At 41.2% G+C, this 21,272-nt stretch overlaps 1 non-coding gene and 1 pseudogene across 1 annotated transcript; one reads left to right on the top strand and one right to left on the bottom strand.

Moving 5' to 3' along the window:
- Positions 1-3,702: 3,702 nt before the first annotated feature.
- LOC132498099 (U6 spliceosomal RNA) lies at positions 3,703-3,810 on the top strand. The gene has a single exon (XR_009533711.1). It is a non-coding gene; the product is annotated as a U6 spliceosomal RNA (small nuclear RNA).
- Positions 3,811-10,964: 7,154 nt separating this feature from the next.
- On the bottom strand, positions 10,965-20,763 carry LOC132498039 (DLA class II histocompatibility antigen, DR-1 beta chain-like; annotated as a pseudogene).
- Positions 20,764-21,272: the final 509 nt, after the last annotated feature.

Consider the following 21,272-nt stretch of genomic DNA (forward strand, 5'->3'; position numbering starts at 1 on the left):
GCGTGTGTTTCTCCAGTTTACACAGCACCATTTGTTGAAGACACTATCCTTTCCCCATTGGGTGTTCTTGGCTCCCTTGTCAAATATTAATTGAATATATATGGAAGGGTTTAATTCTGGGCTCTCTTTTCTGTTCCACTGGTCTATGTGTCCATTTTAATGCCAGTACTATACTGTTTTTATTACTATAGTTTGAAGCCAGGAAGTGCGATACCTTTGGCTTTGTTCTTCCTTCTCAGGGTTGCTTTTGGGTATTCTGGGTTTCTTGTAGTTTATGATTTTTTTGCTATACAGGTTGATAGTCCTACCTCATTCACTTAAAACTTGGTATATTAGTCCTTTGCGTGGCTATACCACAATTCATCCATTCTCTCTCTTAATATTAAGACTGTTTCTTTTCTCTTCAGTTACTTTTTTTATATGTCATCTTGGGCACATGTATGAGAATTTATTTAGAATGTTTTTATCTAGGATTATCCAACTACCCAAAGGGATATACACCAATATTTAACATATTTTATAATTTTTTGATGTACAGAATTTTCATAATCAAGACAAAGTTGTCAGTTTTTCTTTTTTTTTTTTTTTGCAGTATGCAGGCCTCTTACTGTTGTGGCCTCTCCCATTGCTGAGCACAGGCTCCAGACGCCCAGGCTCAGCAGCCATGGCTCACGGGCCTAGCCGCTCCGCGGCATGTGGGATCTTCCTGCACCGGGGCACGAACCCGTGTCCCCTGCATCGGCAGGCTGACTCTCAACCACTGCGCCACCAGGGAAGCCCAGTTTTTCTTTTTGAATTTGGAAATAATTTTGTTATTCCTAACCTGGTGCAACAAACATTCAATTACAAGTCTCTTTAAGCTCATGTAGGATTGTTTCTTTTAGATAGATATTATCTTAGTCCATTCAGGCTACTACAACCAAATACCATAAACTGAGTAGCTTATAAACAGCAGAAACTTATATCTCACAGTTCTGGAGGTGGGAAGTCTGAGATCAGTATACCAGCAAGGTCGAGTTCTGGTGAAAACCCTCTTCTGGGTTTGCAGACTGTCAATAGCTCACTGTGGCCTCACATGGTGGAAGGGAAGACTCTGGTCTTTTTGGCCCTTTATAAGGGCACTAATCCCATTCATAAGGGGTCCACCTTCAGGACTTAGTCACCCCCCAAAGCTCTACATCTTAATAGCATCACATTAGGGACTAGGTTTCAGCAGATACATTTTGTAGAGGCACAAACATTCAGAACATTGCAGATATATGGATGTGGATTTTATTGTTGTTGTCAATCATGTAACATTTGCACTTTAATATTTTAATAGATACCACCAAGCTCCCACTCACTCATGATGCTACTAATAATAGGTGAGAGAATCCATTCCCACAGACTCTTGTAAATCCTTTATTTAAAAAACCCAGACTATTATATTTGTCAGTTTGGGGGAGAAATATTTCATCACATTGCTATTTGAATTTGTATTTTTTTCTGATTATTGGTGTGTTTGAGTAAATATTTTATGTTTATTGGCCTTTGGTGTATTTGCTTCTGTAAATAGTCTGTATCTTTGCCCACTTTTCTGTTGTTTATTTTTGTTCATTTTTTTGTTGATTTGTTGGCAATTTTACATAATAAGAAAGTTAGCCCATTGTCAGCCTTGTGTGTTGCAAAGTTTTCTGAGCTTTATATATTTCTTTAAAATTTATTTAATCCATGCAAGAAATTTTAAATTTTTATTCAAATACATATTTTTCTTTATGTCTTCTAGACTTTCTGTCTTGCTTAGGAGGGCGCTTTTTCTTTTAAGAAAGATTATTTTAACAGGCTTCTTGAGGTATAATTTACTTACCACAAATTCACTCTTTGTACATGTAAAATTTTTTTTTTTTTTTTTTTTTTTTTTTTTGCAGTACGCGGGCCTCGCACTGTTGTGGCCTCTCCCGTTGCGGAGCACAGGCTCCGGACGCGCAGGCTCAGCGGCCATGGCTCACGGGCCCAGCTGCTCTGCGGCATGTGGGATCCTCCCGGATGGGGGCACAAACCCGTGTCCCCTGCATCCGCAAGCGGACTCTCAACCACTGCGCCACCAGGGAAGCCCAGATAACTTTTTGTTTTTTTACTTTTTACCTTTTTGAAAGCAGGTCTTTTGCCTCTTTCCTATTTGCCCATTTCTGTTCCCCTCTAACCTTAAAAGAACCTAATTATAGGAATGAGATCACTAGGCAATTGAAACTAACTCCCGACTTATGCTCTCCTGAATGCACACCATGCCTTGTCTAACCTGTTGATTCTTTTCTTAGATAAAAAACAGTTAAAAAATAACTAGCTCTCTACCCCCAGCAGCTCAAACCCCCAGGCAATCCTGCAGGAGATCACCCAGGCAAGATAACATCTGAAGAGAGAGTCAGCCAGTCTGCACTCAATGGAGAATGATGCAGAACCCAGCCTCCTGCCTTGGTGATTCACTGAGATTCTTTCCCTCCATTTTTCCCTTTAAAAACTGTCATGGCTGAGCAGAATCTTTGGAGTTGGTTTGGGAAACAAGTCCACCTTCTCCCCAGATTGCTGGCGCTTCTGATTAAAGCACGTTTCCTTTCTACTGACACTTGCCTCTCAAATTATTGGCTTATGAGTGGCGAGCAACTGAACCTGGGTTCAGTTACATTTTTATTTCTGGTAGAAGAGCTCCTTCTTACGTCTCTTGTAAGGAAGGTATATTTTGATGAGCTCTCTCAGCTTCCGTTTGAGAAAGTCTTTATTTCTCCTTCATCTCTGAATGACAACCTTGTCGGATAGAGTATTCTTGGCTGACAGTTATCTTTCAGTATTTTGAGAATGTCATCCCACTCCCTCTTGACCTGTAGAATTTCTGCTAAGAACTCTGCTGATAAACTAATGGGGTTCCTTTACAGGTTACGATCCTTTTTTCCCTGGATGCCTTTAAAAATTCTCTGTCACTGACTTTTTTTTCTTTCTTTTTTTGGCTGTGCTGTGCAACATGTGGAATCTTAGTTCCCTGACCAGGGATTGAACCCGTGCCCCCTGCAGTGGAAGCATGGAGTCCTAACCACTGGACCACCAGGGAAGTCCCTGTCATTGACTTTTGACAATTTTAACATAATGTGTCTTGGAGGTGGTCTTTTTGCATTGAGTTAATGAGGGGCTCTATTTGCTTCATTGACTTGTAGATTCAGTTCCTTCCCGTGGTTGGGAAGTTCTCAGCCATTTTTTCTTTTTAATTATATTTTAAAAAGTTTATTCTTTTTTTTTTGGCTGCGTGGGGTCTTCGTTGCTGTGTGCGGGCTTTCTCTAGTTGAGGCGAGTGGGGGCTACTCTTTCTTGCGGTGTGCGGGCTTCTCATTGCGGTGGCTTCTCCTGTTTCGGAGCATGGGCTCTAGGCGCACGGGCTTCAGTAGTGACTTGTGGGCTCTAGAACGCAGGCTCTGTAGTTGTGGCTCACGGGCTTAGTTACTCCGCGGCATGTGGGATCTTCCCGGACCAGGGCTCGAACCCGTGTCCCCTGCATTGGCAGGTGGATTCTTAACCACTGCACCACCAGGGAAGCCCCTCAGCCATTATTTCTTTAAGTAAACTTCTCTCCTCCCTTCTTGCTCTCTTCTTCTGAGATACCCATCACCCTAATGTTGCCCTTCCTAAAAGAGTCAAATGGCTCTCACAGAATTTCCTCATTCTAAAAAGATTTTTGTGCTTGCGTTGGCAGTACATATACTAAAATTGGAACCATACAGAGAGAGATTAGCATGGCCCCTGCGCAAGGATGACACGCAAATTCGTGAAGCGTTCCATATTTTTATAGGTAGCTAGTGGGAAGCAGCCACATAGCAACAGGGAGATCAGCTTGATGCTTTGTGACCACCTAGAGGGGTGGGATAGGGAGGGTGGGAAGGAGATGCAAGAGGGAGGAGATATGGGGATATATGTATATGTATAGCTGATTCACTGTTATAAAGCAGAAACTAACACACCATTGTAAAGCAATTATACTCCAATAAAGATGTTAAAAAAATAAATAAAAAGATCTTTCTCTTTCCTCTTCTACTAGTGTCATTTCTACATTTCTATCTTTGAGCTCACAAATTCTCTCTTCCATACGGTCTTCTCTATTTCCATTGCTTTCTAAAGAATTCTTCATCTCGTTTATTAGTTCTTTAGCTCCAGAATTTCTGTTTGGTTCTTTTTTTTTTTTTTTTTTTTAGCGTTTCAATCTTTTTGGGAAAGTATTCCTTCTGTTCTGCTTTTGTGAGCTTCCGTTGCTCGTTGAGTTTCTTCCTGACAGCTGTTTTGAATTCTCTATCAGTTAGATCACCATATCCCATGACCTTATGCTTGGTTTCTGGAGAAGTGTCTTTTACTTTTGTGGTACACTGTTGCTGTGGTTCTTCATGGTGCTTGATGAGTTGTCCTCTGCCAGCACATTTGAAGTAGCGAGCACAGATTCTAATGAATCGTGGGTTTAGAAGTTAGAGGCTTTTCTTTTGTTTTCCAGTAGGTGGCACTAGAGCACACGGTTTTGGTTTCTCTTACCTGAGCTGCCTCTGGTTATATTTGAGTTCTTCTGTCAGAGGTGTTGCAAGGTGCTCTCACTGTCACTTCTTGTGCCTCTGGAGTCATTGGTGCTTTGCTGCTGCCAGTGTTGCTGGTGTTGCCACCTGAGGCCCTAAGATGGGGGCTCTTCTGCTGCGTCTGGGATCCCCTGAGTTGCCACTGGCTGTTGTTTCAACCTCCAAGTACTTTCTCTTTCCCAGAGGTCAGGGAGTGGGTCTGATCACAGGGTTGGTTCTCCCTGCAACCAGCCCCCACCCCTAAGTGGGGTCCAACTGTCACCTCATTAATATAACGAGACATCTTTGTGGCTCTCATCACTTTGGAAATTCCAAGGGTTTTAGGAGAACTGTGCCAGAATAGGGAAAAAGACCAAATATAGATTTCATTTTATGAAACCCAATATCACACTCTGGGAAAAAGTAAGTTGCCTCTTGTGTAATTAAAATTTTGTTAAGATGGTAAGTCTCATGGCAAGGATTCTTATCACAATAAAGGTGGGGAACACAGGGAAATTTTTAGAGGTGATGGATATATTTAGCCATTGGACAGTTACATTGATCAGCTCTGGAGGTGCCCTACCTGGGGCCCATCTGCTATGTAAAATAAGTAAAAAAAAAAAAAAAAAATCAAAGCCAAATTGATTGGGTTTTTTCTACTACTAGCAGCAGAAAGCGTCTTCATTGAAATAGTCATGCCATACATTTTAATTCAAACTTATAATTTCACACCAGGTTTCAAATAAAATGAGAGGAATCATTTCTTCATCTCAGATAACAAAGCAAGGGTAAAGCTGCAACCTTAGGATCAAATAAAACTTATCTCAACTGTATGTCTATTGCAGACATGACTATCCCCTTATTTAATTCCTATAGCATGATGACTTGTTTAGTGTAAATAATACACAATGCAACTAAGATGTTCAAAAAATAGACTGAATTTGCTTAAAAATTGAATAATAGTCTCTGACACTGGAGGAATTGTGCTCAAATGAGCACAATAAACTTCTAAATAAACTTCTAAATCAATCACTTACACTTAGGATTTCCTTCTATTTGAAACTGACTCTTCAAATGGAACAAAATAGCAGAATCCTCTATTTTCTCAACCAATTTCTTTCTCTGAGACTCGTCCAACAACTTTATATAATCTATATTACTTATAATTACTTCTAATATAATAATTTACTTATATTCTCAAAGTCTATGGAATTTAGAATTACATAATGATTTAATAGTTGCACAATGTTTTATACAAGGGTAGAATATTTCTTTGATTTACTTTTCTAGCTTATTTCTAATCACATACTTTTTGTCAAGTTTGCTTCCATTCTTATCATCTGTTTTCAGTTTATGTATCTCCATTGTAATCTTTTGGATTAAATTTACCATTTACCATTTACCAAGCCCATTTACCATTGCAACAAAAAGAATAAAATACCTAGGAATAAACCTATGTAGGGAGACAAAAGACCTGCATGCAGAAAACTATAAGACACTGATGAAAGAAATTAAAGAGGATGCCAACAGATGGAGAGATATACCATGTTCTTGGATTAGAAGAATCAATATTGTGAAAATGACTATACTACCCAAAGCAATCTACAGATTCAATGCAATCCCTATCAAATTACCAATGGCATATTTTACAGACCTAGAACAAAAAATCTTAAAATTTGTATGGAGACACAAAAGACCCCAAAGAGCCAAAGCAGTCTTGAGGGAAAAAAAATGGAGCTGGAGGACTCAGACTCCCTGACTTCAGACTATACTACAAGGCTACAGTAATCAAGATCATATGGTACTGGCACAAAAACAGAACTATAGATCAATGGAACAGGAAGGAAAGCCCAGAGATAAACCCACGCACCTATGGTCAACCAATCTATGACAAAGGAGTCAAGGGTATACAATGGAGGAAAGACAGTCTCTTCAATAAGTGGAGCTAGGAAAACTGGACTGCTACATGTAAAAGAATGAAATTAGAACACCCCCTAACACCATACACAAAAATAAACTCAAAATGGATTAGAGACCTAAATGTAAGACTGGGCACTATAAAACTCTTAGAGGAAAACATAGGAAGAACACTCTTTGACATAAATCACAGCAAGATATTTTTTGATCCACCTCCTAGAGTAATGGAAATAAAAACAAAAATAAACAAGTGGACCTAATGAAACTTGAAAGCTTTTGCAGAGCAAAGGAAACCATAAACAAGATGAAAAGACAACACTCAGAATGGGAGAAAATATTTGCAAATGAATCATTGGACAAAGGATTAATCTCCAAAATATATAAACAGATCATGAAGCTCAATATTAAAAAAAAACCCAACTCAATCCAAAAATGGGCAGAAGACCTAAAAAGACATTTCTCCAAAAGAAGACATACAGATGGCCAAGAAGCACATGAAATGCTGCTCAACATAACTAATTATTAGAGAAATGCAAATCAAAACTACAATGAGGTATCACCTCACACCAGTTAGAATGGGCATCATCAGAAAATCTACAAACAACAAATGCTAGAGGTGTGGAGAAAAGGGATCCCTCTTGCACTGTTGGTGGGAATGTAAATTGATACAGCCATGATGGAGAACAGTATGGAGGTTCCTTAAAGAACAAAAATAGAATTACCATATGACCCAGCAATCCCACTACTGGGCATATACCCAGAGGAAACCATAATTCAAAAAGACACATGCACCCCAATGTTCATCATTGCAGCACTATTTACAATAGCCAGGTCATGGGAGCAACCTAAATGCCCATCGACAGATGAATGAGTAAAGAAGATGTGGCACATATATACAGTGGAATATTACTCAGCCATGAAAAGGAACGAAATTGGGTCATTTGTAGAGACATGGATGGATCTAGAGACTCTCATACAGAGTGAAGTAAGTCAGAAAGAGAAAAACAAATATCGTATATTAATGTATATATGTGGAACCTAGAAAATGGTACCGGTTTACAGAGCAGAAATTGAGACACAGATGTAGAGAACAGATGTATGGACACCAAGGGGGGAAAGCGGTGGGGGGTGGTGGTGGTGGTGTGATGAATTGGGTGATTGGGATTGACATGTATACACTGATGTGTATAAAATGGATGACTAATAAGAAACAAAAATAAAGTTGTACCTAATATAAAAGGGGTTTTTAATATGTGTTTGCCAAATAAATTAATCAATTAATTAATTTACTGGTGCACACCATATTTAGTGTTAAGTGATATAAAAAATAAATTTTTGATTACATAAAATATTTGAAAGTTCTTCAATTAAAAATGATTAAATAAGATATTCAGACAAGTCAAGCTTTCAAATCTGTTCGTTACAACATATTTTCTCATTGTCATTTAGGCCACCACTTTTACAAACCTTCCATTGTTTCTATATACACATGTGAGTAGAATAGAATGGAATGGAATGGGTATAGCTAGATATTCTTATTCTCCTCCTCTAATTTATTAAGCAAAATGTTGTATACTACACATACTCTCCTGTACCTTGCTCCAAATATATTTTGGATATTATTCCATAGCAGGGTACAGAGAGCTTCTCATTTTTTTCTAGCTGCAGGGTACTTCATCGTTTAGATCATGCATTCCCTTTTGTTTCCCAGCATTTTCTCTGTTTTCTGCTAAGGTAAGGTCCACACAGTATTCTCTCATGACAGACAGTTTGTCACACTATCTTGGGGGGGGGCCCTCAGAAATACATCTTTTCCACTACAGTGGCTTTGTCCTGATAGCTTTCTGAAAAGAGCACATCCCAAGTCAGCGTCAGCATGCCACTGATTTTTATTCAAGAGATAGAAAAAAAATTGAGGTGTTGAAGTCTACCCTTAATAATAAGGGTAGAAGTATCCAGGTTTAGATATTTTCTTTTAAAAAAATCAGGGAAAAGAGACAAAAGAATGTGATTGAAGGCATCATATACTTACAAGTTACCTGCATGTCTTGTATTTGTTGTCCCCTTTCTGTATCCCATGGTGTGAAGGGACTTGTGTGTTTGTCTTTGAGAATGCAAAGATGTAGGAGACCAGGAAGTGGGTTCAGCAAGGGCTTTCTCCTAGCTCAGGGCAACACGCCTAAATACAGAATGCAGAAAACCTGAGATAAAACAGGGAAGGAAGCAAGAAAACCTTCCAGATCACATGTGTCCAAAATTCCGGAATGTAAATGAAAACCATCTTTGTTTTGTGATGCAACTCTCCCTTTCTTTTTTCCTTCTATTTCTTGTCCTTGATGCTGTATGAAGCAGAAGATTCACTCCCTGTGTATTCCAGAAAATAAATATAAGGAAATGTGGGCCAAAGGAGGCAGCAAGGGTAGAAAACAAAGAGGATCAGGAAAGAATGAAATAAGGTACTGGAATCAACAGTGGGAACTTCCAGGTCCAGGTGAGGGGCTGAGGAAGCCATCCAGGACATTTCCTGCAGGGTCATTCAACCAGATCCTGAGCAAACCAGATCCTGAGAAAGTACTCTTGTGAAGAATGAGTGCTAAGCAGGAAACCTTTTCATGCTGTGAAGAAGCTGGGACAGAAGGTTCTTCTTTTTTTTTTTAATTTTTTTTTTATTGAAGTAGAGTTGATTTACAATGCTGTGCCAATCTCTGCTGTACAGCAAAGGGACTCAGTTACACACATATAGACATTCTTTTTTTATATTCTTTTCCATTATGGTTCATCACAGGGGATTGGATATAGTTCCCTGCACTATACATTAGGACCTTGTTGTTTATCCAACCTATATATAATAGTTTGCATCTGTTCATCCCAAACTCCCACTCCATTCTTCCCCCACCTCCCCTCCCCCTTGACAACCACAAATCTGTTCTCTATGTCTATGAGTCAGTTTCTGCTTTGTAGATAGGTTCATTTGTGCCATATTTTAGATTCCACATAGAAGTGACATCATATGGTATCTGTCTCTTTCCGACTTACTTCACTTAGTACGATCACCTCTAGTTGATGGGACAGAAGGTTCTTGCTTGAGTGTCACCATCTTCGCTCCAGCTCTGGAGTCCTACAGGAGACAGAGGAGAGGGGTGTTTCCAGACCTCCCTCTTCATGCTGCTTCTTTCCCTCTTTTGGGGGGCCTCACGTTAAAGCCCTGTAGTAAGAAGGGGGAAATCATTCTTTTTTTTTTTTTTTTTTTTTTGCGGTACGCGGGCCTCTCACTGTTGTGGCCTCTCCCGTTGCGGAGCACAGGCTCCAGACGCGCAGGCTCAGTGGCCAAGGCTCACGGGCCCAGCCGCTCTGCAGCATGTGGGATCTTCCTGGACCAGGGCACGAACCCGTATCCCCTGCATTGGCAGGCGGACTGTCAACCACTGTGCCACCAGGGAAGCTCGGAAATCATTCTTAAGCCTCCCTGAGCCAAAGATACTTTAGAGCACAGGCCTCTTATATTATTTATTTATTTATTTTAAACTGAAGTATAGTTGATTTACAATGCTGTGTTCATTTCTGCTGTATAGCAAAGTGATTCAGTTACACACACACACATACACACACACATTTTCTTTTCCTTTATGGTTTATCCCAAGATACTGAATATAGTTCCCTGTGCTATACAGTAGGACCTTGTTGTTTATCCATCCTATATGTAATAGTTTGCATCTGCTAACCCCAAACTCCCAGTCCATCCATCCCCCACCACCTTCCCCTTGGCAAACACAAGTCTGTTCTCTTATTAGCTGGTGCAAAGCTTTATTGCAAACCGCCTAATCAGAATTCAAAGTCTTTCTCATTTTATCTGTCTCCTGTCTTGTCATCTCCACCACCATTTCTAGGAGGCCAAATCTATCTAAAAGAGGATGAAAGGGCATTACCTGTGGGCTGAAGTCCAGAGTATCCTAGGAAAGGGAAGGGAGGATGTATACTTAAAAGATACGGAGGAAAGTCTGTCCCCGGATACAATGTCCCCAGCCCCTGACTCCCCCCTCTCACCTGAGATTTCTCTGCATCACCACCCATATCACCTGATGCCAGGGTGGAGAGGAGAGGAGAGAAGTCCCTGAGAGCATGTGACCTAGGAAGCTTCCGTCACACAAATCCAGCATCATTTCATCAGGCTTAGCGTCTCTTCCTGCATTTGCCCCAGGATCTCCATCTGAGATCTCCATGCATGATAACCCTTCTCTTATCTCTACAGGCCATCACCTCTTATATTTCACCCATAAATAACTGTGGACTGTTGATTTCTGGATTTCCAGGAAATTTGAGATCGACTGGGTAAAGTTTGCTCAATGTGCCCTCTGAATATCGATGTCCCTGTATGATGACCCTGTAGGATAGGGTCATCGATATTCAGAGAACTCACTGAGCAAAGGCATACTTCTTCCTCCAAAAAACTTGCAGGGCATCTCAGCTGATAACAGCTTCCTTACCATTTTAATTCCTGATTAAGAGCAGCCCCACCCCAAGGAAGAGCAGACCCATAACACAGGCCCCGATTCTACTCAGCATCTTGCCTTGTGAAGGTTCATACCGTGTCCCTGAGAAAAGAAGCTAGTTTGGGTGATTTTTACCCTGAATACAACTTCTCTGAGACTCTGAGAGCTTTGATTGGGGGTAGAAGCCTGATCTGAAAGAACTAGAATAATTGGCCATTCCTAGAAAAGGAATGGCTACAAGGTTCAGGCAGTGAATCGTTTAAATATCACAGCCCTGGCATCTTCAACACACGTCTTCAACATCTGTTGGATGAGGAGCCTGGGACTGGATGAGATTGAACTCCCCTCAGGTCAGGAACATCCCTGTAGAGAATGTGCCCCTTCTCAGGTCACAATAACACCTCAAAGCAGGAGTGTCAGAAGCACAAGCCCAGCCCGACACAGGGGACTGGTGCCCAGGACCAAGGGGTGACCATGACCTGTGATGTCATGGGAGGCTCAAAACAGGGACATCCTCTATTCTGCTTGTCAGGCAGAACTGCCTCCCCAAGGAGTATAGGTATTTGTAGAAACCATCACGGGATGTCTGTAAACTATCAGGGGATTTCTATCACAGGATATCACTGGGCAGCCCCAATAACCTAAGCTGAAGGAGAGAAGAACATGGAGCAAATGCACATATGCTGTGGGGAGAGGAGAAACTTGACACTCGGGGGTAAGCAAGTCTCCTCCCTGATGGATAAGGAATTTTCGAGGTTAGAAAGCTTCTCACTCCATTCCACTGTGGCAGGGCTCATCCAGCTGGGGTGCTCCACGTGGCAGGTGTAGACCTCTCCACTCTGAGGAACTATTTCAAGCATCACTATGGTCTGGAAGGTCCAGTCTCCATTAGGGATCAGGCCTGTGGAGACCACCCCCCGCCTCCTCTTCCTGGCCATTCTGGAAGCACCTGACTTCAGTGTGGCCTGGATAGAAACCATTCACAGAGCAGACCAAGACCAGGAGGCTGTGGTGCCACAGGGGCTGGGTCTTTGCAGGATACACAGTCACTGTAGGCTCCAGTAGGAGAGAAAATGTAGAGGGAATAGTGAGGGAGACAGTAAGTCTCCTGACCAGATGCAGCCTTGGGCAGGCCAGGCTGCCATGTGGCTTAGGAGGAGTCAGTGTCATGGGTCTTTAATTTAACCCTTAAAACAGGGCCTATTAGAGTTGAGAGATGTTGAGCAAAATGGTGGGGTTTCTTTTCATAATTCAGAACAGTTACTTATTGTTGAATTATTTACAAATTTTGCAAGACACAGGGTGCCTTCAATAAAAGGGTGATTTCTGTAACTAGGCTGCCTGGGTTCAAATCCAGGCTCACTTCTAACTGGTTAATCCTGGGAGAGTTTTTAAATCCCTCTGTGCCTCAGTTTTCTCTCCTCTAAAGGAGGATAATGATATGAATTTACCTCTTCAAGTTAAATGAGTCATATATACAATGAAATACTACTCAGCCATAAAAAGGAATGAAATAATGCCATTTGCAGCAACATGGATGGACCTAGAGATGATCATACTAAGTGAAGTAAGTCAGAAGGAGAAATACAAATACCATATGATATCACTTATATGTGAAATCTAAAATATGACACAAATGAACTTATCTATGAAAGAGAAACAGACTCACAGACATAGAGAACAGACTTGTGGTTGCCAAGGAGGGCGGGGCTGGGGCAGGGATGGAGTGGGAGGCTGGGGTTAGCAGATGTAAGCTATTATACTGTATATGGAATGGATAAACAACAAGGTCCTACTGTATAGCCTAGAGAACTATATTCAATATCCTATGATAAGCCATAATGGAAAAGAATATTTTAAAAAGGATGTATATATGTATAACTGAATCACTTTGCTGTACAGCAGAGATTAACACAACATTGTAAATCAACTATACTTCAATAAAAAATATTGATCATCATATTAAAAAAAAAAGAGTTAATGGACTTAAACTATGTAAAGAAATGGCTGGGGGAATTCCCTGGCGGTCCAGTGGTTAGGACTCTGCTCTCACTGCTGAAGGCCCAGGTTCAGTCCCTGGTCAGGGAATTAAAGTCCCACAAGCCGCACAGGGGGGCCAAAAAAGAAAAAAAAAAGAAGTGGCCAGAACTTAGCTTTCAGTATATGTCAGTTACTTATTGAATGTTTTTACTGTGAAAGAAAGTGTGATTCACAGCTTCAGGGTAAATTAGGGAACAGTAGTGGGGTAGATAGAGATATAGAGTCTGAAATCCTGGTTACACTGCCTCAATGGACTCACATCTTAGAATAGCACAGACATGGTTCTTCCCCTGAGAAGCAGAAATAGACAGAGGTCATTCTCTAACTCTATGAGTTGTGTCTCAAGGAAAGCATGAGTCCTGCAGAGGAAAAGGAACAAGGAAAGGTAATCATTTAAAAAGTTTTTTATTGTTTTATACTCAGCTGATGGACTTCTCTCTCTCTCTTGCTCTTCCCCCCCCCCCCCCCCCCACCAAAAGCCACATCTAGTTTTGCAATTGTTATCGTTTTAGAATTCTCTCTCCTTGTAAACTGACATTTGAGATCAGGGCAGGGTCTGGGACTCTTCACATCTGAGACAACCTCTAGCACTCTCAGGCCCTCAATAAATACAATTATTTTAAAAGAAAGGAGAGGGACTTCCTCGGATGTCCAGTGGTTAAGACTCCGCCCTCCCAATGCTCGGGGCCTGGGTTTGATCCCTGGATGGGGAACTAAGATCCCACATACTGCAACTAAGCCTGCGTGCCACAACTAGAGAAGCCCTCGTGTGGCATCTAGACCCAGCACAGTCCAAAACAAATAAATAAATTAATTAATTAATTTAAAAAAAAAGGAGAAATGGGGGACACATTTGTACAGTACCACAAAATAGCAGATTTAAGATTGATGGTAAATCATTAGTCACAATTTTTCAGTTTCTATTTCAGTAAGTAAAACATGTTAAATTCTTTATATGGAAAATATTGAACAGGATCTAATAGAAACCACAAACTGGAGAAAATGTTGAATCAAGTATCAGCAAAGTGTTAATAATCTTACTGCATAGACAACCCATAAAATGACTGAGAAAAACATTAGGACCCTAGTGGCAACAGATTAATAGATAATGCTTTGAGCAGTCATTACAATTGGCGGGGGGGAAGAGAGAAGAACTTTAGAAATAAAAGAAATGTAAGTTAAAAATAATAAGATAAATTTCCAACTAAGTGGCAATATGGAAAATAAAATCTAACAATGGGGAATGTGATGTAAATTGTTTACAACCATACAAAGGGAAAACACAACTACTTAAGTACTATTAGCATTATAAAAATAGTAACATCAGTATGGTATTATTAAGTAACAAAATTGTATCTGAAAAGCTAGCTTCACAATCATTTCAAATATGTAAAAATATACACACTAAGAAAGCAAAAGAGTAGTTGGAAATTTGACCTAAAAGTAGCCTCAGAAAGGTCGGAGGTGAGTGGGAGGTTCTTCTCCGCTGCACCCCTAATTAGTCTCCCTCACAAATTTCATTATCAAAGAAACGCGCCTGCACACAGACGCCGGCATATTTATTTCAGGGATTTCAGGAGTAAGGGGGTGTGTGCCCAGAGCAGACTGGGGCTCCTCTCACGTTCTCCCAAGCCTCTTACATTCCTCACCTCTCCTCCCCTACCCTCCCCCAACCACAGACACCTGGAGGTCCCTTCCCGCATCTCTGATCATCCACCCCAGCCAGCCTTTTCCTCCGTCTCCCCTGCCCCAGACTCTCCGAGGGCGGCAGTGGAGGATGCCTGGAGCCCTCCCTCCTGCATCCCTCTCCCCATACCCCCCTCCCTCCCGGTCCTCTCAGACCCCAGGCCCACTCCCCCCACCATACACACACTCTCTCCCCTCTCACCAGCACACGTCGACAAAGTCTCACATTAGTTTTCCCACAGAAGGCTCTCACGTGTACCCTCCTGACTTGTATTTGTCCGCAATCCTACACACTCAGCCTGGACTCAGTCCCTCTGTCTCTGTGTCTCTCTGTCTCTGTCACCCCCCACTCCCGCCCCGACCTCGCCGCCGCACGGTGCTGCTCTCCAAGAACTTGTAGTTGATCCTGCAGAAGGTGTGCACGGCGGCCCGCGCCCGCTGCAGGGCATCCTTCTGGCGGTTCCAGAGCTCCGCGGCCGGCCGCCCCAGCTCGCTCACCTCCGGGTCCTCCCCAACGTAGCTGTCGAAGCGCACCAGCTCCTCCCGGTTATAGATGTACCTGTCCAGGAAGTGCACCTGCCGCGTGCTGTTGGAGAGATGACACTCGGACTTTACCTGCACCATGAAAAGTGCTGTGGGGACAGGAATGACGTTGTCACCCGGGCGCATGGGACGAGACTGGCGGTGACGCCCACCGGGCTCAGGCGGGGGGGCGCTAGGACTCCCTCGGAGGCTCTACCGGCACCCCACGGGTTCACCTTCCACCTGCCAGCGGTGGAGGAAGGACGTGCTGGGCGGAAGAGACCCCTCTGCTCCTGAGCCATTCGGGCTCCACTTGGCTTCCATGCTCGCCTAGACATCTCCAAGTGTGAACTGGACCGGGATTTGCCCCATCACCATATCCTCTTAGGAGCCTCCTTCATTCTGTAAGCACTTGGTTAGGGCTGTGCTTGTGCCCAAACTTCGCTGTGCCTTGGGACTCCAAGGAAGGGAACACAGCCGTCTCCCCTCCACTTGTGGAGCTTAAAATTTAGTGAGAGTGATGGACAAAAGCCAAACACGCAAGAATTTATACAGAAGTGAGAAATGTCAGGATAAAAGTGTGGCATTCGTATAGCAGAGAATGATAGGATGACCTAAATTAGGTTAGGGTGCCAGAGAAGTGGTCTCTGAAGACCACTTTAAGTGGTAACATAAAAGCTTACGTGGATGTGAGCTAGAGGAAGTGTGTGTGTGTGTGTGTGTGTGTGTGTGTGTGTGTGTGTTTAGGGGAAAAAGAGAGACACATTTTAGGTAACGGTAATACTGTGTGGAAAAGCTGAAAGAATTGATGAACTTCCTCTAGAAAGTTCACGGAAGCACAGGGAGTGAGAAAAAGGAGGGGAAAAGATTAGACTGGAAAAATCACATGGAACCAGGCACTTAAAATCCTTTTTTGAATTTTGACTTTATGTTAAATGTAATGAGAACTATTGAAGAGTTTTAGGAGATTAAAACCATAACCCCAATACAGGTCCACAATCCCTTTTCTGCATTTCCAAATCTGGACAGCTCAGAAAATCAAATTTTCTAAAAATTTGCTGCTAAAATTCGTTTGGCAAACCTGACCTGTTGAGGGAAGGGGTCAAAAGTGTCTCAGAGCTCTTATTGGTTACATGTGGTTCTGTAGCTTCACTGTGTGTAAAGATACATATAGACATAAATATACACATATATATCATATGAATACACATATTTTTGATTTTTTGGTATTAAATTACAGTATCATTGACATTATGTTAGTTCCAAGTGTACAAGATGATTCAATATTGTTAAAGGTTATACTCCATTTAAAGTTATTACAAAATAATGGTTATATTTCCCTGTGTTGTACAATATATCTTGTTGCTTGTTTATTTTATTCATAGTAGTTTGTATCTCTTAATCCCATACCTTTATCTTGCCCCTCCCCCTTCCATTTCCCCACTTGTAGCCACTAGTTCACTCTTTGTATTTGTGAGTCTGTTTCTGTTTTGTCATATACATTTGTTTTATTTTTTAGATTCCACTTATAAGTGATAACATAGAGTATTTGACTTTCTCTGTCTGACTTATTCCACTAACCATAATACTCTGTAGGTCCATCCACATTGTTGCAGATGGCAGAATTTCATTCTTTTTTATGGCTGAGTAATAGTCCACTGTGTGTGTGTGTGTGTGTGTGTGTGTGTGTATAAACACCACATCTTTACCCACTCATTTGTTGATGGACACTTAGGTTGCTTCTGCATCTTGAATATTTGTAAATAATGCTGCAGTGAACATTGGGTTGCATATATGTTTTCAAATGAATGTTTTTGTTTCTTTCAAAAATGAAAATGAAAATATTTTTGTCTTTAGATTTAGTTGAATTGTGAAAATGTCAAAACGAGTTAAAGAATAACCCTGTGTTTAAAAGTAAGAAGAATAAAAGGAAGTTTCTGGTATCATTAATAGTGTGGAAAGTAGCATTGCTGCAGAAATTTGAGGCATTTTATTGAAAAATATTGTAGCAGCCACCACTATTTATGACTTAAAAAGACAAGTTGTTGAAATAAAATAGAGATGTGATGACCAAGAACTCGTGACATTTTGAAAAACATGGTGTAAGGCAAAAAATAAAAATGAAGATCTTGAACTTGCTTTGATTGAACGGATTCAACAAGAAAGGAATGAATTTGTTCAACTGTCTAGTTTTGGGGGTAATGAAACAAGCTAAATAAAACCACGAAGAGCTGAACTGGAAGGTGAGTGTGTGTAGAAAGTGTAAGTCTAGAATTTTTAGAAGCAGCATAGTGTATATAAAGCAGTGTTTTCAACCTCAGCACTATAGACATTTTGGACCAGGTGGTTCTTTGTGGCTGGGGAGAGGGAGCTGTTCTGTGCGTAGTAGCCTGTCTATCAGCTTTCCTGGCCTCTACCCACTAGTTGTCAAAAGAAACCCCCTGTGTGCCAACTAAAAATGGTGCTATCTGGAGCCAATATTCTGCGGCGGGTGAAGGAATGGGGAGAAAGTGTGCTGAGCTGTCGTTGGGTGAGAACCATGGGTGTAAATCATATGAAAAAACTGTCCTGGAGAAACCACTCTCAATTATGGAGCAGCTGAGAGTGGCATAGGAAAATTTGCCAATATTATATCTGTTGAAAATCTTTGTCCTACATGATATATGTTTTTTAGGAAGCCAGTCCCAGTGAAGAGCTGTTTTTTCCAATAAAATAAATTTGTTCAGTCCAACCAAAGTTGACTGATTTCTTTGCCTTGGCAATTAGTCACTGTGATATTGTGATTTATGATAAGAAACATGTATTTGTTCTTCATCCCCGTTTCTGCCACAGATCTCCTAAAACTCTGGAAATTTCCTAAGGGGTAAAATCAATAAATGAGTCTTTTATATTAATTAGGTGACTTTTGGATCCAGTCTAAGGAGGTGTACTGGTCCATAGTCCTCCCTATCTCAATAAACAGCATCACCATCCACCTAGTTATCATGCAAGACAAAATCCTGAGGGATAAGCTTTTGATTTTCTATCTTCCAACTCCCACCATTTAATTCATTAACAAGTCACTCAACAATCTATCCCAAATCTGTTCACTTCATCGCTACTACACTAAATGAAGTCACAGGCACATCTTCCCTGGAGAACCCTTCTACTCTCTCCTAACTGGTCTCCGTGACTCCACTTGGAACCCCTGCAATCCAATCTCCATGCGGTAGCTAGAATTAATTTTTAAAATAAATATAAACGGACTCTCCTTGTAACCCCTTAGTAGCTTCATATAGCTCTGTAAATAAAAGTCAAATTTCTCACTATGGCCATCAGGGCCTAACATGATTTGACTCCTGACTTTCTCTCTAACCTCATCTTATTCCACTCCCCAACTTGCTTTCTCTGCTTCAGCTCCTCTAACCTTCTTTCCGTCTCTTAAACACAGCAAACATCTTCCCACACTTTGACCTTTCCCTTGGTCCCTCTCCCTGGAGCATTTGTCCCTTAGATCCTTCCCATGTCTGGCTTCTTCTGATCATTTATGTCTCAATTGAATGTCACAGGGAGAGCTCTCTAGATACTTGCACTGAAGTCAGGTGAATACAATTTTCTCAGTCCCTTAACCCTTATATATTTTTTAGAGCATTTATTGCTGTTTGAAATGTTTTTCTTGGTTCAATGTTTATTGGGTTGTTGTCTTTCTCTCTTGTCATTAGGTAACTTCCATGATCATAAGCGACTTTTTTTCTGTTATTCAAATGGAATCCTCTGTGCCTAGGACAGAGCCCAGTATATAATAGTTGTTCAAAAAAGTATTTGTCATCTAAATGAATAAAGCCATAGTTTTGGGAATTGATCTTTGTGGGGCTCTTGGTAAAGCAAGAGGGGCTCCAGTTCCAACATACTTTTGTAATCATGACACCTTATGTCTCTTTTACTTTCCTGTGAGAAATTCAGACTAACTTCCTCTTTCTCCTCTTACTACTTGGAAGAAATATTCACAGGTAAGGAAAAGGTGTTTTAAGAGATAGGGAACATTTCATGGAGTTTCATTTCATCCAATGTGTCTGTTATAGTGCTGAGGGTTTGTGCAAACCAGGGATTTTTAGTAACAGTGATGACATAGTAGGGGAAAGAATAGGGAAAAACCGGAAGGAGAGGTAACCAAAGATGGCTAATTATGGAAAATAGATGGCATGATGAATGAACCTATGAAATTTAGGCCCAAGACTCCAAGAGGCCAGTGAGTTCCCTTGATTTCCTTACTGGCTTTCAACCCTATGGGATGGAAACAGCCTTCACACGCTCTGTATCCTGCTCAGGGTGTATGGTTTGAACCATATGAAATTGCTGATACTTGACTATTTGGGGTTTATAAAAATATAATTTCATAATTTATTCTATATTAGTTAAATCTCTTCTTGTGGGTTCAGGCCAGAGAAAGAGGAGATATAGGAGAAACTGATAGGATAGAAAGGTTCAAAATAGAATAAGCACTAATAAGCACTAACCTGTGTCAGGTTTTCAGGTCTTATGAGCTCTTTAAGGCATCATAGATTGCCCCTTAGATGCTCCTTAACTACAGGGTCATTCTCAGTACTAAGGATCCCTGCTTCAGGGACAGAGTGCTTTACGCAGGAGAAATAGGGAGAAAATTAACCCCAACTTTTGTCAGAGTACCTCCAGTACAGGCATACAGGCCTTATAAAGAGCGGGGTTTAGGGAGAAAGAAAAGGAGACAATAGATAACCAACAAGGACCTACTGTACAGCACAGGGAACTCTACTCAATATTTTGTAATAACCTATAAGGGAAAAGAATCTGTAAAAGAATATATATATATAACTGAAGTGCTGTGCTGTACACCTGAAACTAACTCGATATTGTAAATCAACTATACTTCAACTTAAAAAAAAGAAAAGAAAAGGAGACAATGGTGAGGTCTCTTGATACATCCTCACGTATTAGCGAGAGGTAGCTGCATCACAGATCCCATGGACATAACACAGGATCTTCTAGGAGAGATCTTTCTAATTCCTTTTGAGTCCCCATAAAATTTTCAGAGGATTGTTCCCATTTTCTGGCATAACTCAACAGAATAAAGGGAACCACGGATGGGAATTATTTTGAAATCATTAATAATCATTTTAGATTATTTTTGAAAGCACTTCTAAATCCTCTCAAAACCCCGAAGGAATGGGATGTAAGCTGGAGAGGTTTTATTAGAAGAGAGTTGACAAGAAATAGCCTATATGTATATATACAAAGGCACCTTATGCTGGTCTCATAAAGAGGGCAAGTACCCAGGCTCCTTTTGTTTGTGGAAGGAATTGAGGCTCCATATGATAAAGGTAAGTAGTCACTGAAGAAGATGTCAGGGTTTTAAGTGACATGGCCTGGACCCAGACAAAGCTAACTCCCTCCCTTTCCCCACATCCCAAAATAGCTCACCATCCAAGGTGTGCACTTACCTCTCCAGCCCAAGCCAGGAGCGGGCTCAGCACCATCAGTATCACTGTCAGTATTACTGTCCAGGAGCCTGCGGGGAACCAAAGGCACACCATGCAGGAGAAGAGAAGAAGACAAGGTGCAGGGGAGCAGACAAATCTCATTGAGGACTAGGACCCTCCTCCAACCCACATCTCAAATATTACCAACCAAGGAACTCATTTCTTAGTTCCTGGATTGGGTCGTCTCAGTTTTGGAGAACCAATCAGATTCATCTGTGAACATCATCATCAGTTGCTGGTTAGATACTCAGTATGAAGTTCCTCTTTTGAAACTTAGATTTCCTTCCTTAGGAGAATTGTTTTAATTTCGTGCTTTAAAGGTTTGATCCAGTTGTATTTATAACATTTTAACTGGGGCCCTATAGTGAGCCAGCTCTGTGCTGGTCAGTGATGGTCACCCAAGTTTTTCAGGATTGTCTCCAGATGCTGTCACTGAGTTTAGTGGGACCTCCAGGATACACATAGAGAAAGCGGCTTATCAGGGGCAATCCTTGTGGAATGGAGGGTCTTGAAGGTACCTTTGTAGAGCATGTAACTAACAATGTAATAGGGTCAATGTCCAA

The sequence above is a fragment of the Mesoplodon densirostris genome, chromosome 10 (assembly GCF_025265405.1).
Source record: "Mesoplodon densirostris isolate mMesDen1 chromosome 10, mMesDen1 primary haplotype, whole genome shotgun sequence".
NCBI lineage: Eukaryota > Metazoa > Chordata > Mammalia > Artiodactyla > Ziphiidae > Mesoplodon > Mesoplodon densirostris.